This window comes from Camelus ferus, chromosome 34 (assembly GCF_009834535.1).
Source record: "Camelus ferus isolate YT-003-E chromosome 34, BCGSAC_Cfer_1.0, whole genome shotgun sequence".
In the NCBI taxonomy this organism is placed as follows: Eukaryota; Metazoa; Chordata; class Mammalia; order Artiodactyla; family Camelidae; genus Camelus; species Camelus ferus.
The window spans coordinates 7,531,878-7,551,588 of record NC_045729.1 but is presented as its reverse complement, the minus strand read 5'-3'; the positions used below and the strand labels follow the sequence as shown (position 1 = coordinate 7,551,588).

General features: G+C 34.4%; 1 long non-coding RNA gene across 1 annotated transcript in view; it reads left to right on the top strand.

Moving 5' to 3' along the window:
* LOC116661322 overlaps positions 1-17,663 on the top strand; it is a 42,716-nt gene extending 25,053 nt beyond the window's left edge. Inside the window, exons 2-4 of the long non-coding RNA XR_004317199.1 lie at positions 7,368-7,414; positions 12,383-12,428; positions 15,250-17,663. This is a non-coding gene — a long non-coding RNA (uncharacterized LOC116661322). The remainder of the gene's footprint in view (positions 1-7,367; positions 7,415-12,382; positions 12,429-15,249) is intronic.
* The last annotated feature ends 2,048 nt before the right edge of the window (positions 17,664-19,711 follow it).

The window sequence follows — 19,711 nt, the reverse complement described above, 5'->3', positions numbered from 1 at the left end:
ATAAGTGGGAACTAAGTCAGGGTTTAGGACGAGGAAGTCTGTGGTGGTGGAGCAGGTGGTATGGATTTAAATACTTCTTGCTTTCGTCACTAAAACTGTCTCTAAATTATTTTTCTTTAATTTTAAAATACAGGCAACACTATTTTAAACATAGGTAATTTTCTTAAGGAAGTAGAGGTATGGGATAAAAAAAAAAATTTAGAGCTAAATTTCCAGAGTTACAAGAGCAAGAAGAGGAGTGAGATGGGAGTTGGGAGAGAGGATTTTTCACTTGTGACGGGAAATGCAAGTTGGTGTTACTTTTTTTTTTTTTAAATTGGTATTACTTTTATGTCAAAATGTCTTGAATCTGATATTTATCATATACATTTTTTTTTCAACCTTGGATAGTTAGAAACTTTTTAGATATCTGAAATTTTCAATACTATTCTTGATAAATCAAGATGTAACAAAAGATGTTGGTGGGATATGAAACTTTATTTTTTTAAAGCGAAGAGCTTAAAATTGCCTTCAGTGTAACCACGGATTTTAATCTTACAAAAAATTACAATCTTATTGAGAAAAATATTATGAAAACAATCTTATTATGAACAATTGTACTAGTCTCTCCACCTTTGTATAATGATGAACTCTAAAACATGTAACACAAAGATTTTAAAAATGATCAATATTAGCCATACTGACTTAATCTACCCTCTTTTTCTTTCTATTAGTAAAGTATTTTAAAGTAAATCCAAGACCTCATGAGACTTCATCCCACCCACTTATAATTCTGAGTTTTAATTGAATTATTGATGAAGTAGTTAACAGAAAACAGGATATTACAGGAAGTATCTCGTGAGGTGCAAAGGGCAGCAATTAATTTTTTCTCATTTAATCAGAGAGAGCAGCAGGGCTCTAGTCACATCAATTATGTTTAGAAGTGGAAATTTTTAAAAACTCAAAAAACAAGGAAGCAGTTTCAAGCAGTTCTAAGCCCTCACTTGTGTTTTCCTTCCTCTTGACATATTGCCTATTAACCACTGGCTACTTTTCAGCATCTGGCCCCTCAGTGTAACTAGGACATGTGTAGATCAGACTTGTGTGACTCAGCAAGGGATTGGCAGGATCCTAGGACATAGGTCCAATAGAAGTTTTTATTTGTACTAAAAAAAAATCCTGGCCCTTCCTGCTAGGAGAGCTTTCTAGTGCTTTCTATTTAGCACTTTCATTTATGTTACTATGAGGGCAATTGTGCATTCATCACTTTTTTCTTAGTTGCTCATGAAAAAAAAGAGACAAAGAAATAAAATACCTAATGTTGATGAAGATTTATATGATGGATTTCTGGTGGGAGTATTTGGAAGTTGATAGATTTAAACAAAAAACCAGTTTGATAATAAGATTTGAATACCAAGTTTCAATATTTGAAACTTGCTACCAAATTTCGATCTTTGGTATCTTAAATTCTGTAAGCCTGTTCATAATTGAACAGGATAAACAATTCTTCACATGGAAATGACCCTCCCTCTGCTAAAAGAGAGAATGCTGATTTGGTGGCGTATTTTTGGTCTGTTTGGTTGGTTTTGTTTTTTTTCTAGCCTCCCATCCTTTTCCTCCAGAGAAAAGGTCACTCTGTCAGACTGGATTGATGGACTTTCGAGATGCAAAATTCAAGATTAGGAAGGGGTGGGAAGACTAGAAAAGCTAACCAATCTAGGGTAATTTTTTTTTTACAAAAGTGACAAAGAGGGCTGGAGAGAAAGGGAAAGCATTTGAGAAAGGGGGAAGAGGTTATTAGAATGTGGTTTGTAAGAGACTCCAAGATAATATGGGCTTACAGAAATTTGAAAAGGAGAGAAGAGATGTGCGCAGTGTTACTGGGGTGTATCAATGGGAATTTATTAACAGTTTTAGAGGAGAGCCACGTAAATTATTAGAATTCCTTTAAAAAATAATTTGGCTCTTTGAACTATATTTCTTTAAGAGGGTTTCCATTGATCAACAAATATTTTTCGATACTGGTTCACATTATTTGAAGCATCATTTTGATGACAGCATAAGGTGAATATAAAAGTGACTGTACTGTTGGTAATGCACCATTCATCTATAATTGGATTTATATTATTTCTATTTTTCTACTATTTAAAAACCACTGTGATGAGTATATTTGTACTCACAGCTTCTTTCTTACTGAAGAACATTTCACTAGGAAAAATGCACAGAAGTAGAATTGAAACTGGGTCCCCCTAAAACTGAGCTCCCCTGTGGAGTTTATAATTAATGTCTCTAGCCAAAACGTTCTTTCTTTTCTGTCCCGCCCCTTTTCCCCTCAGAATTGAGCAGTATCAAAGAAAAGGGAAGACTGAAACCCAGCAGGACCCTGCAGGGCCTCCCTGGGTACAAAGATCTCTCCGTGTCCCCTGTTTCTTGTTTGTAGAAAAAAGGCTTTGGTCTCCTAGGCCTTCTCTGAGTTCCAAAGAGCAGACTCAGGCGTTTACTAATTAAAGGAGTGAGGGAATGCAGAAACAAAGGAAAAGCAGTCAAGCAGGAAAAGTAATGATAGTTTAAACAACAGTGCTGCAACAAGACAGAGTCTTGGTTCCTCCAAAAAGAACATAACAATCTGATGCATGGCTCTGAGTTGTTTTGTGGAAACTAAGACCCTCCCCCAAGGCAGACGATGGTGACTACATGCTGACCATAAGCGCATAGACCCCAGAGTGGTTGGAACCAGAAGGTTGATTGTTAAGATTCCAGAAACATCACCCTGTTATCTTATCACTAACCAATTAGAAGAAATTCCATAAGCTGCAACTCTCTCCCCAAATGTTGCCTTTGAAAACCAAGTCAAACTGTATTCAATGTCTTGTAATAACCTATAATAGAAGATAATCTGAATATATTTATATAATCTTGAATGCTTTCTGCAAGCACTGCAAAGGGAACTCATTCACTCACAAACTCTCCCATTTCATTTACTTCTTTGTGCCGCAAAGCAATACAAAACAAAAGCTAATCTGTTCTGTCTAAAATACCCTTCCAAGGTCTGAAGACAGCTGTTGAAGTATTGTTTTCTCTGTGACAAAGAGCTGCAGTGACTTTAACCTGTCCACAAGCAGCAACGTTAGGAAATGCTTCAATAACGCTCCACATTCCTGGATGCACCCTTCTTCACTCGCCCAGAGTTGACCGCAGAATTTCAGATGTGGCATTAGACATCATCTGTAAAGCTACAACTGAAAATAATTGTCCACTATGTTGGAAATATCCTTGAGGAACAGACTCAATTGTTTCATATTGCTAAGTTTTAGTAAAAAGTTCTTTCCTTAAAGAGCACTATGTGTCTCATCATGGTTCTCTTTCATAGTGTTTGTGAAAGTTAATAATATTCACAAGTGTGTAGACCACTGGCTGCCATAGAGTAATGATCATTAAATGTTAGCTGTGTGTTAGTAACTACCATATTACTTCTGCTCCCAGGAGGCACAGATATAATCGGCTTAGATTTTCTGGTTATATTTATCCACATATTCATTAGAAGAGTATTATTCTTCTTCTGTCTTTATTTTAATGACATTATTTAATGACATTATTTTGTCTTTATTTTAATGACATTATAAATTAATAACAAGCCTATAAAAGTTTGATGCATTCAGTCCAGTTTTCAAGATACCAATCTACACGTGGAAAACATAGTTATGTACCAAAAAGGAAGAAAATTCTTTAATTATTGTTCAGTTTATTTGCACAAATTGCAAAATAATTAATTCAGGTTCTTTGCACAGGAAAACAAAAGATGAGCAAGACAGACGTAAGTATCTAGATTGTTGCTAAGCTGGGTTTTCACTTAGTACCGCTTCTGAAAATGTTCTGTCTTTATTTAAGGAAATTTTATGTTTACATTAGACTCTTTACCCAAGTCAACAGATATGAAGATACCTTTATCCAGGCTTGTAAAACTGAGATAATAGCCATATTAATACCAGTATTACTTTAGTTAGAATCTAAAAGGTATACCATATGTAAAAATCTGAAAAAGACAATATTAAATAAGCTTTTATAATAGAATGTTTTCTTAACTCACTACTGTATCACTGTGTTTATTTCTTTGAAGAATACTTCCATACACATATTTGAGTCTGAGCCAAGCTGAAAGTTCCTTGTTATGAGAAGTGAGTCACAAAACAAAGTTCAGCTGGAGTCTTATTTACAACACTAACTGCACCATGTTTGAAGGTGGGATAGTTACACACAGAGTGAAAATCTGAGGGGCCATCTCAGAGAATGAAAGACAGCTCACAACCAGTGAAGCACTATTACAGCATAAAAGTGTGAAGGATTTCCCACTTCCAAAATATTTATTAGTCTATTTAAAGCTTTCAGAAGCATCATGCCCTTTATATTTGCAATGCAAATGGTTAATGAGTTACCTGAAGAAGTTAAACACTCGTGTTGAATTGCAAGCCTTGGGTCATATTCCACCACTGAGCTCACTCTCATCTTACTGGGAAATTAAGATCTCTTAGAACTGTTCGCTGACTTTCCAGTAATAAATTCATCATAGCCTGCAGTAAACAGACCAATCTTTAAAAAGCAGACACAATTTAGATGTTTTTCATTATTTTAACAGCTTTGTTATTGTCAGCAATTTGGTGAGCAATAAAGTCGATTATCAGCTCTGTTAAGTAAATCTCCTGAAACTTTATGGAAAAAGGTCTCATTAACCTAGCACATTTAGCACTTCATGATCATGAACATCAATGACTTTCCAAAAATGTGCTGGTTATCCAAAACTTAACTTCAACTTTTCGCTGATGAGAAATATACGTGACTTATTCAATTCAGTAATTATCTCAATGATTTCTTAAATGTCTACTATTTGAGGCATGGTGCTAGGTAGGGGATACAAAACAAGTAAAATGTAGTTCCTATCCTTAAGAACATACATCCAGTTAGGGAAATAGAAACATAAACGGATACTTGTAATACAATATGATGTGGAGATATATTAGTAATAACTTTACTAAAGGTGACGTTTGTAATGGTCTTTCTCTCTCTTTTTTTACTGACATGAAATTGACATAATATAAAATTAACCATTTAAAACAACAATTCAGTGGCATTTAGTACATTCATCTCTATCTAGTTCCAAAACACTTTCTTTTCCTTTTTGTTTTTATCTTTATTGAGATATAATTGACATACAACACTGTATAAGTTTAAGGTGTACAGTGTGATGATTTAAGTATATATTGTGCAATGAGGTTAACACATCCATCACCTCACATCGTTACCACTTTTTGTGGGTGTGGTATGAATTTTTAGGATTCACTTTCAGCAACTTTCAAGTGTACAATACAGTATAGTTAACTCTGCTCACCACTCTGAACATCAGACCCCAGAACTTAATCATCTTATAACTGGAAGTTTGTATCCTTTGACTGTCTTCACTCATTCTTTTCTCTCCCTAACCTCCCATGCCCAGTCTGCTCTCTGTTTGTATGAGTTTGATTGTTTTAGATTCCACATATTAATGAGATCATACAATATTTGTCTTTCTCTGTCTGTCTTATTTCACTTAGCATAATGTCCTTCCAGTTTCATCCATGTTGTAGAAAATGGCATGATTTGTTTCTTTTTCATGGGTGAATAATATATATAAATATGCCAAATTGTCTTTATCCATCCATCTATCAATGGACACTTCAGTTATTTCCATGTTTTGGCTATTATAAGTAATGCTGCAATAAACATACAGTTGTATGTATCTTTTTGAGTTATTGTTTTCAGTTTCTTTGGATAAATACCCAGAAGTGGAGTTGCTGGATCATATGGTAGTTCTATTTTTAACTTTCGAGGCCCCTCCATACTGTTTTCCTTAGAAGCTGCATCAGTTTACATTCCCACCACCAGTGCACTAGTGTTCCCTTTTCTCCACATCCTCACTAGTACTTATTGTCACTTGTCTTTTTGATGACAGCCATTCTAACAGGTAAAAGGTGATACCTCATTGGGGTTTTGATTTGCATTTTCCTGATGATTAATACTGTTGAGTACCTTTCCAAAGAAGACATACACTGTAGCCCATGTGTATGTTTTATTTGAAAAAATGTCTATTTGGGTCTGATGCCCATTTTGCAATCAGATAATTTCTTGTTTTGCTGTTGAGTTGTCTGAGTGCCTTACATATTTTGGATATTAAATACTTACCAGATACTAGGTTTGCAAATATTTTCTCCCATTCCATATGTTGCCTTTTCATTTTGTTGATCTGTACTGGACTTGAAATAGGAGTAGGAGCTTTTTTCAGGCCCAAACTGAAGGAAGAACATAGTTCCAGTGTTCTACTGTTTTTATTATAACTCATTAATCACAATTCACAAGTGATATTTCTGTCATGATAAAAGTAAGTGAAATTAATGTAATAGTTTGGTACACTATTAGTTACGAATGTTATATCAGGTGATGCATACATATTATAAATTATTTTCATCTGAAGTATCTTATGGGTTCTTAAGCCCTTTCAGGGCTCTAAAAGATTTTCAGAGCCCTTTTGTCAAAAAAATATACATAACTGGTTTAATAATCAGTCTCCCCTCAATACAACAGAAAGCTTATATTTTTCTAAATGATTTCAACTGTTCTATCACATCCCTTTGACTCATCTCTTAAGGACATCCCAGTCAGATCCCAGAGCTTCCCAATCATATTCAGTTATTTAAAATTCGGCCTCCTTTGACCCACTTCTGCTCACCCAAGCACCTGGCTTCCCCCACGTTAGCCAGTCTGCTGCCTGAGGGATTGAGACAGACAGCAAAACTCTCTTTTATTCTTCCACAGACTCCTTGTCAGACAAGCACGGCAGGATCTCCAGCACAACTCTAATGAAATACAGATTGTGGACTCTACTCTTTGTTTACAGGAAGTCAATAAACCCATTAACATTTTCATTATCTACCATTATATATCGTCAGCATTTCACAATTTGAAGCATGTGGTTGCCTCTTTATAACTTTACAACACCGTTCATTCAAGAAGTATTTATTGATTTCCCAGTCTACGTCAAACACTGTTTCATAGGTCAAACCGTAGCACGAGGAACAAAATCAATTTCATTTGGAGTATTATGTATTTTTAAGGTGCCTTCCTAGGTAGTCCGAACAGACATTTTCTTTTTTCTGGATGCAAATTCTAAGTTGCTTCTATTTCAAGGTCCCCATTGTGATCGATATGTTCAGGTTGACTGAAAGTGACCAACACTTATAACAATAGCAAACATACATTGAATAGGCACCATGTGCCGCTGTGTTAAGTGATTTACATGTTTTATTTAATCTAGGTAATAATCAGATAAGCTAGCTAGTAATATTATTCTCATTTTACAGTGAGAAAACCGAGCGTGATGGGTCATTAAACGAGCCTGATTTTACTGGTAAGTGAGTCTTGTCCTCTGATTCAAAAGCCAGCTGAGCTAGTCCAGCTGTCTGATTGGAGCGTGATCTGAAGCTAGGTGTCACCTCTTGTTAGTTTTGCAACTTATTTCACCTTTTTGCGTGTCAGTTGTCTCATCTGTGAAATGGAAGTAACCGCTTTATCTTTCTTGCAAGTTTTGTGAGGTAAATTAAGTGAAAATAAAGCACTTAGAATAATCTGGCACAGAGCACCCATTGTAAAAAGAAACTTAACTATTACAAGTCCATAACCGCTTGCCAGAAACGCATGAAGTTTGATATATTTTGGAATTCAGAATTTTTCAGATCTTAGGGAGGTAAGTGAAAGCTTTCACCAAATTTTGTATAACATTTTCAGCAGAGTCTGAGAAGTGCCCCATAAGCAAAGAAATGAATATATCTTATTTAAACTTAGGAATTCATGCAAAGTGGAGCAAATGAGGACTACAAGTAGTTTGATTTCACTTCAGGTCTGAATTTGTTACCCAATTCATCTATGGTAAATGTAAATTTTTTTTTTTTTTTAATTTTTAGAGCCTTTGGGATTTGAAAATTTTGATAAAAGGCCTATAATTAACAGCTAAGTTATATTACCTGTCCCATAATGATCCAAATCATCTTTACTTAAGGCTCTAGAATTTCAAATGGGATTCAAAGGAATAGTTCTCATGTAAAATTTTCCTATCGGTTACTTGAAAGAATTTAATACTCAGTGATATTATCTGACATAACCAATTTCATTTCATCTGCTTCATGAAAGATCTCTTAATTGAGTTTCCATTTCAGAGTTTCCAAAAGACATTTTATATCAGTATAAAATTTCTTCTAGCTCCCTAATACAAAGCTTTTGATTCACATTTAGATTTTACTTTGTGCCATGAAATTTCAAAAACCATATAAAATCTTCCCAAATTTTAATCATTTTCATGCTGTAATCTGAAAACTTTTTAACTCACAAGCATCATTGAGGGTGGACTGGATTTTATTGCAGCTAACATATAGTCCTCCAAATCTCCATGGCTTCAACAATTAAGACAGATGGGCATGCATGTTAGCTTATAAAAATGTAATCTGAAAAAGACTTTTGGGAAGGCAGTGTGGCATCATGAATCAAATCTTAAATATAGTTATAGCCTTTGACACAGTGATTCTATTTTTCGAACCTACCATAAGGAAGTAATCAGAAATGAAAGTAAAAATGCATGCACAAAGATGTTACTCAAAAACGTTAATTATAATAGAAGACATTTGGGAAAAGCAAGAAAATCTACTGAAATAGAATGATTCAATAAGACAAACTGCTGAGAGAAATTAGACACAAATCTATCAAAAGACATTCTGTGTTCATGGATTAGAAGAATTAATATTGTTAAAATGTCCATACTACCCAAAACAAGCTACAGATTCAGGGCAGTCCCTATTATAATGTCAATGGCTATATCAAATCATCATGTTGTACCTTTAAAATACCTTACAATTTTATTTATCTGTTATATTTCAACAAAAATTGATTTGGAAAATCTTTGCCACAGGTTTAGTGAGGTGAGAAAGTGACACAAAATATCACGTGCTGTAATTATATTTTGTCTGTGTCATTTAGGGAGACCTAAATAGTTCTTCCTTTCAGACTCAACAAATTCAAGTTATTTAGTAAAATAGAAAAAAAATCTTAAAATTCATATGGAACCATAAAGGACCCTAAATTGCCAAAACAATCTTGATAAAGAAGAATAAAGCTGGAGACCTCACACTTCTAATTTCAAAACACATTACAAAGCTAAAGTAATCAAAACAGTATGGTACTGGCATAGAGCTCAACATATAGATCAACTGAACAGAATCCAGAATCCAGAAATAAACCCATACATATACATGGAAATGATCTTTGACAGGGGTGCCAGGACTATATACAATAGGGAAAGGATAATCTCTTCAATGAATGATGATGGGAAGATTGCAAAAAAAGTGAAATTAGGACCCTTCTCTTACACCAAACCAAAAATCAATGCAAAATGGATTAAAGACTTAAGCATAAGACCTGAAACTACATAAAATTCCTGGAAGAAAACTGAGGGGGAAAACTTTATAACAGTGGTCTTGGAAATGATATATATATATATATATGTGTGTGTATATATATATATATATATATATTTTTTTTTTTTTGGATATGTGCACCAAAAGCACATACAGCAAATGCAAAAATAGACAAGTGGGAGAACATCAACCTAAAAACTTCCTGTGCAGCAAACAATCAACAGAGTGAAAGGTAACCAACCTATGGAATGAGAGAAAATATTTGCAAACCATATATTTGAAAAAGGCCTAATATCCAAAATATATAAGAAAATCCTACAATTCAATAGCAAAAAAATCCCAAATAATCCAATTTAAAAATGGGCAAAGGACTTAATAAATAGTATATCTCCAAAGGAGACATACAAATAGACAACAAGTATGTAAAAAGATGTTCGGCATCACTAATCATCAAGGAAATGCATTCAAACCTACAATAGATATCACCTGACACTTGGTAGAATGGCCATTATTAAAAAAAGATGACAACAAAATGAGTGCCAGCAGAGATATGAACCAAGGGAAATTGGAACCTTTGTACACTCTTGGTAGGATTGTAAAATGGTACAATCGCTATGGAAAATGGTATGGAAGTTCCTCAAAAATTAAAAGTAGAACAACATGATCCAGCAATCTCATTTCTGGGGATTTATTCAAAAGAACTGCAAACAGGATCTCAAAGAGATAATTGCACCATTATGTTATTTGCAGCATTATTGACAATAGTCAAGAAATAGAAACAATCTAAAAGTCCACAGATGAATAAATGGGTTAAAAAAAATGAGGTACATACAAACAATGGAATATTATTCACCCTTAAAACGAAGGGAATTCGATCACATGCCACAACATGGGCGAACTTGGAGGATATCACGTTGAGTGAAATAAACCAGTCACTAAAGGACAAATACTGCATGATTCACTTCTATAAAGTGTCCGAGGTAGTCAAACTCTTAGAAGCAGAAAGTACGATGGTGGTTGCCAGGAGCTGCTGGGGGTAGTGGGGAAATGGAGTGTTGCTGTTCAATAGGTACAGAGTTTCAGTCATGCAAGATGAAAAAATTCTAGAGATCTGCTGTACAGCAGTGTGCACACAGGTAACAGTGCAGCACCATACAGCTAAAACTGTATCCAGAGGCTAGATTTCATATTATGTGGCTTTTTACCACACACACACACACAAACCAAGTAATACAAATCATACTATGTTACATGATGCAACAGTATGCAACCATCAAAATTATGCTTACCAGGAATTTTAAAGACATGAAGAAAGGCATATAACATAACATTAATAGCATTATACAAAACTTGATATACAATATAGTATAAGCCATGTAAAAATATATTGTGCAAAATTGTGTATATCTATGTGTACACACATATATCCATGTATAATTTAGGGGTGTATGTTAAATATAGTAGATTAACTTTAAAATAATTTGCTCAAACATTAATATTTCCAGTCATTAGTTTTCATATTATGATTATCAGATATTTTCAGAATTTTTTCTCCTCCACTTTTATATACCTAAGTAACTTTAAAACAATTGATGTTAGGCTTATGATGATTTTTTTGGTCTTGAAAGAGATAAAAATCGGAACTACTGATTATAATAATTTGGTTTTGACAAGCTGGGGAAAAGGCAAGACCAAGAGAGAAAAGAAAAAAAGGAAAAACAAACAAACAAAACATCGCCAAAGATGTAGAAGAGCTATGATGGCTAAATTAGAAAGTAAAAAATAAAGTTGAAAAACGATACTTCATTCCTCCTAAATTCAATATCATTTTGTTTTAAAATTTCATTGTCTTTTAATAATTTTCTTTTCATTTCCTATTGAATAATCAGAAAAGATTGACTAGAAAAGAAAATGCAATCATGGTATTTGTTAAAGCAATGGCATGTATCTCTAATTCCTTTTCTGCTCAAAGACACACACACACACAAACACACACACATACGTTTTTTTAACTTGCAAACACATTATACACATTGTCTGGTCATCTTTTCATTTTGTCTTTCATTTTAAAAGGTACAATTTTGAAATCACATTTTACTTTATTGATTACATAAATTTATGCTGCACAGTCATATCACAAATCGTCTGTTTCTCCCTAGTTCTAAATATTTAAGTTACTTTCAAACTTCACTATTTTAAATTGCTCAGAGCAGTAAATACTTAGGAAGAAAAGCAAAAATAAGCTGAAAAAAATTCTGAAACAGATAAAGGTTTTAAGATATATAAAGACAAAGAAATTGCTAAGTAAGGCATTGTGAGTAAAATTTAAAGGTACTGGAAATATGTTTTGACTACTGTCATTTTGCTCAGTTGCTGTGTTGATTAAATTACTTTTAACCAAAGCATCTGGAGCTAACTTTACTGATAATTATTGCTAAGTAAAAGAGAATATCGGATTTTTCTTTATATATGTTAATATTTTATAGTTTAAAAAATGAGTATGTACTATAGGAAAAACATTCTTGCACATCTGTATTTCTGGGTAATGCATTCTTTTTGCTGCAATTGCCAATATAATTAAAAAAAATTTTCTCCCAAACTACTTATTGGTGGTTCAGAGGAATCCCATTTATATTTGCATATCCTATTATAGCTAAGAGAGACTTGGTTGAGCTGAAAAGAGAGATGAATTTCATGGGGCTTGTGCCCCACCCCTCAATTTCCCCTTCTTGGGGTATTTTTTTAATGAAAAATACAATGCTTATTTTCTTTTTTTATTTTGATGATACAAAATCATAAATCAATCTACAAGTGTAAATCCTGATTTAGCAGAGGCCTATCTTGTGTGTATTGTTTTTATATCAATTATTTCCCAAATATTGTTACTATATTTTTAATTTCCTTTTTGACAGAGTATTCATTTGCTTCTTCAGATTGGGCCCTTCTTTTTAAGCACAGGTTAGTAATTTTGATTTTTGTATGACTTGACATGTGTCCTGTTTTAACATTTATTATATTGTAATAAACTCAAGATACAATTAACGGTAAAAGAATCATTTGTATCCATATAAATACATAAGTTTTATATTCTTTTTTATGGCTAATTAGAATATTTTACATTATTTGGACTTTTTTTTTTTTTACCACTTTGCCCCTTTTTCTTTCCTCCCCATCCCAACTTTTCATTTTTTCCATAAGAAGGTTTGTGTATTAGCTACCTCTTCTATATTTGTTTCAGACATACGGTTTTGGGTCAAGAAGGTACACCTTGGTTTAGCTATTATTACCACTGAGCACTGACTCAGAGGTGTGGGAGTGGGTAGAATCTCCTGCTGGTTTTGGTACAATGTCTCATATTTGTCATATGTATAAAAAAACCCTAGCACTGATCCTTAAGTAGTCCCATTTGTCACATTTCAGCATCCATGGTACTTTTAACCATTTGGATAAGATATTCAGTCAATTTTCTTTCTAATTTATAATACTGGATTCTAGAATCTGTGGTCCTAACGTGTTGACGAGAAGGAAGAATTACATCTTACCAAAGTCCAAATACATGAAATCCAATGTTTCGTCATTATTGCTAATGGCCTGACACTATCATAAAAGTTAATTAAATTAATTAAAGGGCAGTAGGCTTTGTCCTTTTTAAGCCACCAGGATTTTGCCTTGCTGTACTTAAAGCTCTTCTGGATGGCTATTAATTGGATTGCTTGATAATTTGTTACCTAGTAGTTACCTGGGCATCCTGGTTTATCTCACCAGGTGACGATTAATAGGGCTACATTCTAACCATCTTCCTTAAACAACTAGTGTTTCATTGAACTGTTTAGCAGTCTTCAGAGTTTTCATTTCCATCAGTCCTCCAAAATAATGGCCCATCTCCCCACATCTGCTCTGGTTTTAGGTGCCTTTGCAGACTTCATCACTGAGCCGCCAGCCACTTCTCATTCCTTGCTATTTTGCCCTCTCCTCGGGTCATGTTACTCAGGGTAGCTTTAAAATATACAATGAGAAGAAAAGGCGAGTAACATGAGCAGACCTAGTGGATTACAAAGGGCCAGAGAAAGTAGGTCCTTGGTATTCTCCTTACCCTTCCCCCAGAATCTCCTCTAGCCTCCGATAACACCTCTCCCAAGGAAAGAAGAGAGAAGCTTCCTTAGGCTAAGCAGAACCCAAAACCATAATTTATTTCTAGATTTTGAAATCTCTTTACTGAACTAAGGTTTAAGCATTGGAACAATTCCCCTGAACTAAGTTAAGAAAGTCTTTTATCTTTCACTATCTAATAATAATAGCACCATCTCATTTAATAAATAGCTGATTATTATGAACCATTTCATTTAATCCAGATAAAAACTTAACAATAAGGGCTCAAATGAGCCCTTACTAGGACCAGGCATTATCCTGAAGAGTTGATAATCATCTATTTAAATCTTCCCAGCATCCCTGTTATGATCACTGTTTTTCAGTTGGGGAAACTGAGGTTAAAAGAGATTAAATAAATTGCTCAAATTCTATAGCAGAACTGCCTGATTACAAAGCTCGGATCCTTTTCATCCATTTCATGATCTCTCCAGCCTCTGTATAACGTGCTTTAATGAGCTAGAAAGCAAAGCTTCATCCTTTGGAGCAGGATAGAGTAGAATCTGAAGCTGGAGAGAGTGGCCCTTTCCTGGTGTGTGTTTTCCATACGCTGTAGGCAGACAAGTAGTAGGCATTAGCCCTTTGTAGTTTGCGTGCAGACACAATTGCTTAAAATCCTTCTTTCCAACTATGAAAGTACTGTTTCAAACACTTCTTACGGAGGACCGAATACAGATGAGAATACAGATATCAAATGTTTAACTTGGGAATTGGTGTTTAAGATATTAGATGCACTTGGGGAGAAGTTGGAATGATAGTAAAACAATATAGAGTCAATATACCTTAGGAGTCTGAAAAAATTGCTTTAAACTATAATGTAGAACATATTTAGCCTGTCGCCCATTTTATTAATCAACAAATAATTTTTCAGTGCCTATTCAATGCCAATCATCAGCTAAGTCCTGGAAAAACAGATTAGAAAAAAAAACCCCACAGGATTTAAGTAAGCTAAATATCTTGTTTTTTCACTTTTAAAGTGATGCTTTTTGCCACTGATTGATATAGAATTTAAGGTGAAATATTAATCAGCACTTGTGAACTTTTAATTAACACTACTTAAATAATAACAAAAGCTGCTAAACTAATTTCAACAAGTTCTACAAAAATATGATCTCAACATATTTTAAGTAATCTCCTTTCCCCCACTGAAGTAAAATATCACCTTTATTACATACAATTACCCATTTATATACATGATTTTTCTTTATTTTTGATCTGCTTATTCCTGTGCTAACCTCACAATTTGTGGCTTTATAATATTATTCAGTGTTTGCGAAAGTGCATCCCCGTTCATTAACCATATGAGTATCTTTAAAAAGTTATTATACGTAATAGAGTTATAATCTGATTCTAGGAATAGGAAAGAGGCAAGCTAGAATATGCACTGACAGACATGTTTTATAGAGTTAAACATTTATTACTGTTAAAACTGAGCACACATATAAGTAACACAGCCGTTCTTAGCTGTTTAATGTGGTCGTTGTGGTAGCTTTATAGATGGCCAGCTCCCTTAGGCTGTCTTAAAGCTGTGACGTGCAGGAGATGCAGCTTTGCTTTTATGAAGCATCTGAAAATCTAAACACGTAGATATGCTTCCTTTTTCTTTTCTTTTCTTTTTTCTTTTTTTTTTTAGAGAGGGAGCAGAGGAACAGAGCATGCATGTCTTTGAGCGTCAGAGATCACAGATGTTTGGGGTTTCTGAATTTTTAGTTCTCTCTGCAATGACGTTAACTAACCCCAATTCTCTGTTAGGCATATAAGAGTGATTTCATTTGAAACATGTTTTCAATTTGGTGGTTTATCTGGCTATTAGATGTGCCCGCATCATCTTATTTCACAGAATATTTTCTTCAGCAAATTCTTTTTGTTATTACTCTGGTAACTGAAGTTAACTCCATTGTAATTAATAGATTTATGATTAGAACTTCTGGATTTATAGACAGTGATCCTTTTATTCCCTTATACAGAATGCTTATTATATAGCAAGTTATAAACGTTTCACTAGTCTTTTACGTGTGGCACAAACTTTATGACTTAATTCCACAATGTGGGTGGCACAGGGCAGAATTTGTTAGGTGTTCTAACAGATGTATGAAAGGGAAAGTAAACTTAGACTAGGAAAACCCAGGTAAGTTCCATGAAGATGATTGCTGGAGAGTAAAGCTCTGAAGAATGAGTGTGATTTCAAGAAGAGATAGGAGGCAGGTCTTTCAAGTTGTCTGAAGGCCCTAATGTCGTGCCAAAAACAGGAAGGGGACTAAAATGTGTTAGACACCTTTTATTGCTGGTGTACCTTCATGACTATCTGATATCCTCTAAACATGTTGCAAAGGGCTGGACAGTTTTAACGATGTCTTGTAGCTAAGGATTTGTTCCAAAGCTCAAGATAATTTATGAGTTGGCCTAAGGCCTAGGAAGGGGTTGGAGGCTGGAAAGTTCAGCATGATCAGAGTATTCTGTGGTGGTCGGCTAATATGACCCCTGGCTGAGGGCTATTCTTATGTGAGACTGACAGTTTCAGGAGCAAACTGGGTGAACTTAAGCATTTATTTATTGAGAACCTTTTATTTTCTGGGCACTATGCTAGGCAGCAGAAATGAGGCAATAGACAAGATGGGCTGTGGCTTTGTTCTCCTGGGGCTAACACTGTAATACAAAAGGTAGCTGCTGAAAAAAATAAATACATTGATTTCAAAATCAATTACACAGTGATAAGTGATCTACATTAAAAAACAAAACAAAACAGGTTATTGTGATAAGGGAAGCAATAGAAAGGCCTCTGTGAGAACAACTTTTGAGGAAGGTCTGAATGTTAGGGGATACATGGAGAGCATTCAGTGGGCAGAAATCACAAGGAAGGAAAAAAAACTATTAGAAATGGAATAGAAATAAAGACAATCGGAGAGAGAAGAGGCAGAGAAGTTAGCTGTTTGCAAACTACCAGAGGTATTATTGCCGGTGGATCCTCAAAGCTACTGCTCGATTTCTGACTTCTAGACTTCTGACACTGCTGTCTCCTGAATGTATGCATAAGTAGATGTATGTATTCCATCTGCCATTGTTATTCTGTAGTAGGATATTTCTTCCTATCTGTCTACTTATCTATTGATCATCCATCAACCGTCTATCCAATTATTTGCCTATTGAGGAACAGCTAGGTTCTTGCCAGTTTTAAGCTATTATGAAAAATACTGTATTGTACATTCTTGTACACGCTTTCTCATGTACATGTGTGGGATTTCTGTATATACTTGGAATTGAAACTGATGGATGGTAAAGAATGCCAATCTTCAGCTTTATTAAATACTGCAAAATTGATCTCCATGGTTCTATTGTTTTAAATAAATTCACCTTCCTACCAGTAATGTACACTTGGCACTATGAGAATTAAAAAATGTTCCCAATCTAATGGATGAATATAAAATGCTGTCTAATTGTTGTTTTCATTTGCATTGCCTTGATGATTAGTTAGAGGAGATATGTTTTCATAAGCTTTTTTTTTCTGTTTGGATTTCCTCTTCTGGAACTTAATATTCTATGCCCAGTATCTATTGGGTGAATTGGCTTTCTTATTGATCAGCGGTGTTCTGAATACTAATTTTTTTATTATATGTCACACATTATCTTTTTTCTTTTTTATGGCTTGTTATTTAATTTCATGAAGTTTTAAATTTTAATGTTTTCCAATTTGTCAGTCCTTTTCCTTTATGGTGTGCACTTTATGAGTTTTCTTTAGGAAATCTTTCCTTAACTTGCAATCATAGAAACTTGATCCTGTATTTTCTTTCTTTTTTTACCCCATTTTTTTACATTTTTTGAGTAACTACTGTCTTAGTTTACATTAGGGTTCACTCTTTGTGTTGTACAGTTTTATGGGTTTTGAAAAGTTCATAATGTCATGTGCCCACCATTACTGTATCATACAGAATAGTTTCACTGCTCTAACATTCCCTGTGCCCCACCTATGCATCCTTCCTTCTGGCCGAACTCTTGGTAACCACTGATCTTTTTACTGTCTATTATTGTTTTGTTTTCCCCAGAATGTCACATAGTTGGAATCATAAAATATATAGCCTTTTCAGATTGAGTGCCTTAACCTAACAATATGCATTTAAGGTTCCTCCATGTTTTTTTTTTCCTGGATTGATCCCTCATTTCTTTTTATTGCTGAATGAAATGCCATTGTATAGATATACCACAGTGGTTTTTAAAAATTTTGTTTCATTTTACCTATTCGCCTATTGATGAATATCTTGGTTGTTTCCAAGTTTTGGCAATTATGGATAGAGGTGCTATAAACATTCATGTGCAGGTTTTTGTGGGGATATAAGTTTTCAACTTTTTGGGGTAAATATCAAGGAGCACGATTACTGAATCATATGCTAAGACTATGTTTAGTTTGTAAGAATCTGCCAGACTCTCTTCCAAAGTGGCTGTACCATTTTACATCCCACCAGTGATGAATGAAAGTTCCTCTTTCTCCACATCTTCACCAGCAATTACTGTCTGTATTTTGGATATTAGCCATTCTATTAGGCATGTAGTGGTATCTCATTGTTGTTTTAAGTCGCAATTACCTAATAACATGATGTTGAACATGTCTTCACAAACTTGTTTGAAGTCTTTATATCTTCTTGATAAGGTGGCTCTTCTGGTCCTTTGCCCATTTTTAAATCGCTCATTTTCTTTAAAGAGTTATTTGCATATTTGGGTACAAGCCTTTTATCAGATATGTGTTATACAAATATCTTCTTCCAGTCTGTGTCTTGACTTTTCATTCTCTTAACACAGAGAAATTTTTCACAGAAGTTTTTAAGTTTAATAAAGTCTGTAAGCAGATAAAATAGGAGGTCCTCAGAGAAAGAAAACCAGGTATGGTTTCTTGATGTAAGAGAAGCCACTTTTAGCCTAAATCATTTTGTGATCTAAGCTTGGCCACAATGTTGCCCTAGAAAAAGTCTCAGTAATTATTGGTCTTAAGGGGACAAAGGAATGCAGGAACAGAGGAAAAGCAGTTAGGAAACAACAGTGCAGGTATAAAACAGAGCCCTAATTCCTCCTCAAGGGATATACATAACATGATACATGTCTTTGAGTTGTCCTGCAGGAACTAAGGCCCCCCTCCCAGGTGGAGTATGCTAACAACATGCTAAGACCCCAAACTAGTCAGAACCTGAGGAATGAAGATGTTGACCTTTTCTGACCTTCATGACTTCACTCAACTAAAGCTTGGACTCTGTTGATCTTTGCCCCAATTTGATGATGAATTCTCGGCTCAAGCCCCTTCATGAATAGGCATATACCTTTAGCTTAAAACTTCTCCAATTTTGCTGTTCAAGGAGACACTGCTTTGAGAAAGATCTCCAGTGTTCTCCTTACTTGCTGCAAGTAATAAATCCTCCTCCAACTCTTTGCCTTGGCTGTGCCTTTTGTCTTGACACCAACCAAAGAGTAAACTCAGTTTTTGGTAACAGCAGGATCAAAAAATTTTCCCAAATAGCAATTGTTCCAGTACCATTTATTGACTAGCCCATCATTTCCTCACTAACTTTTAATACCATTTTTGTCTTAGTCAAAGATCTCATATATTTGTAAGTCTCTTTCTGGAATCTTTATTATGTTCTACTGATCTATTTGCCCATTCCTAAACTGTTTATATAATAAATCTTGGTAGGATGGGTTCTCTCAACTTATTCTCCAAATCTGCCTCCCCCAGAAAGAATTATAGCAGTTTTTCTTTGATCTTAAGTTTTGGTATGAATTTTAATGTCAACAAGTTCTGTGAAAAAACCCAGTTGAGATTTAATTGTAATTGCACTATACTTACTGATTAGTTCAGTGAAAACAGATCCTTATAATAACTATCTTTTCTTATTTTTGAATATGGTTCATTTCTCCATTAATATAATTTCACCTATAAAGGTCTTACACATCTTTCATTAGTTTTATTCTTAGGTACATAATAGTTTTTTTTTTTTCAATTAATAGACACTTCTTTAAAATTATGGACCTGTGCAGTTCCCAAAGTAATTTTTGTAATCTGTTCTTAAATCATTTTACAACTCAAAACATAGTTTCAAAATTCTTAAAATGCC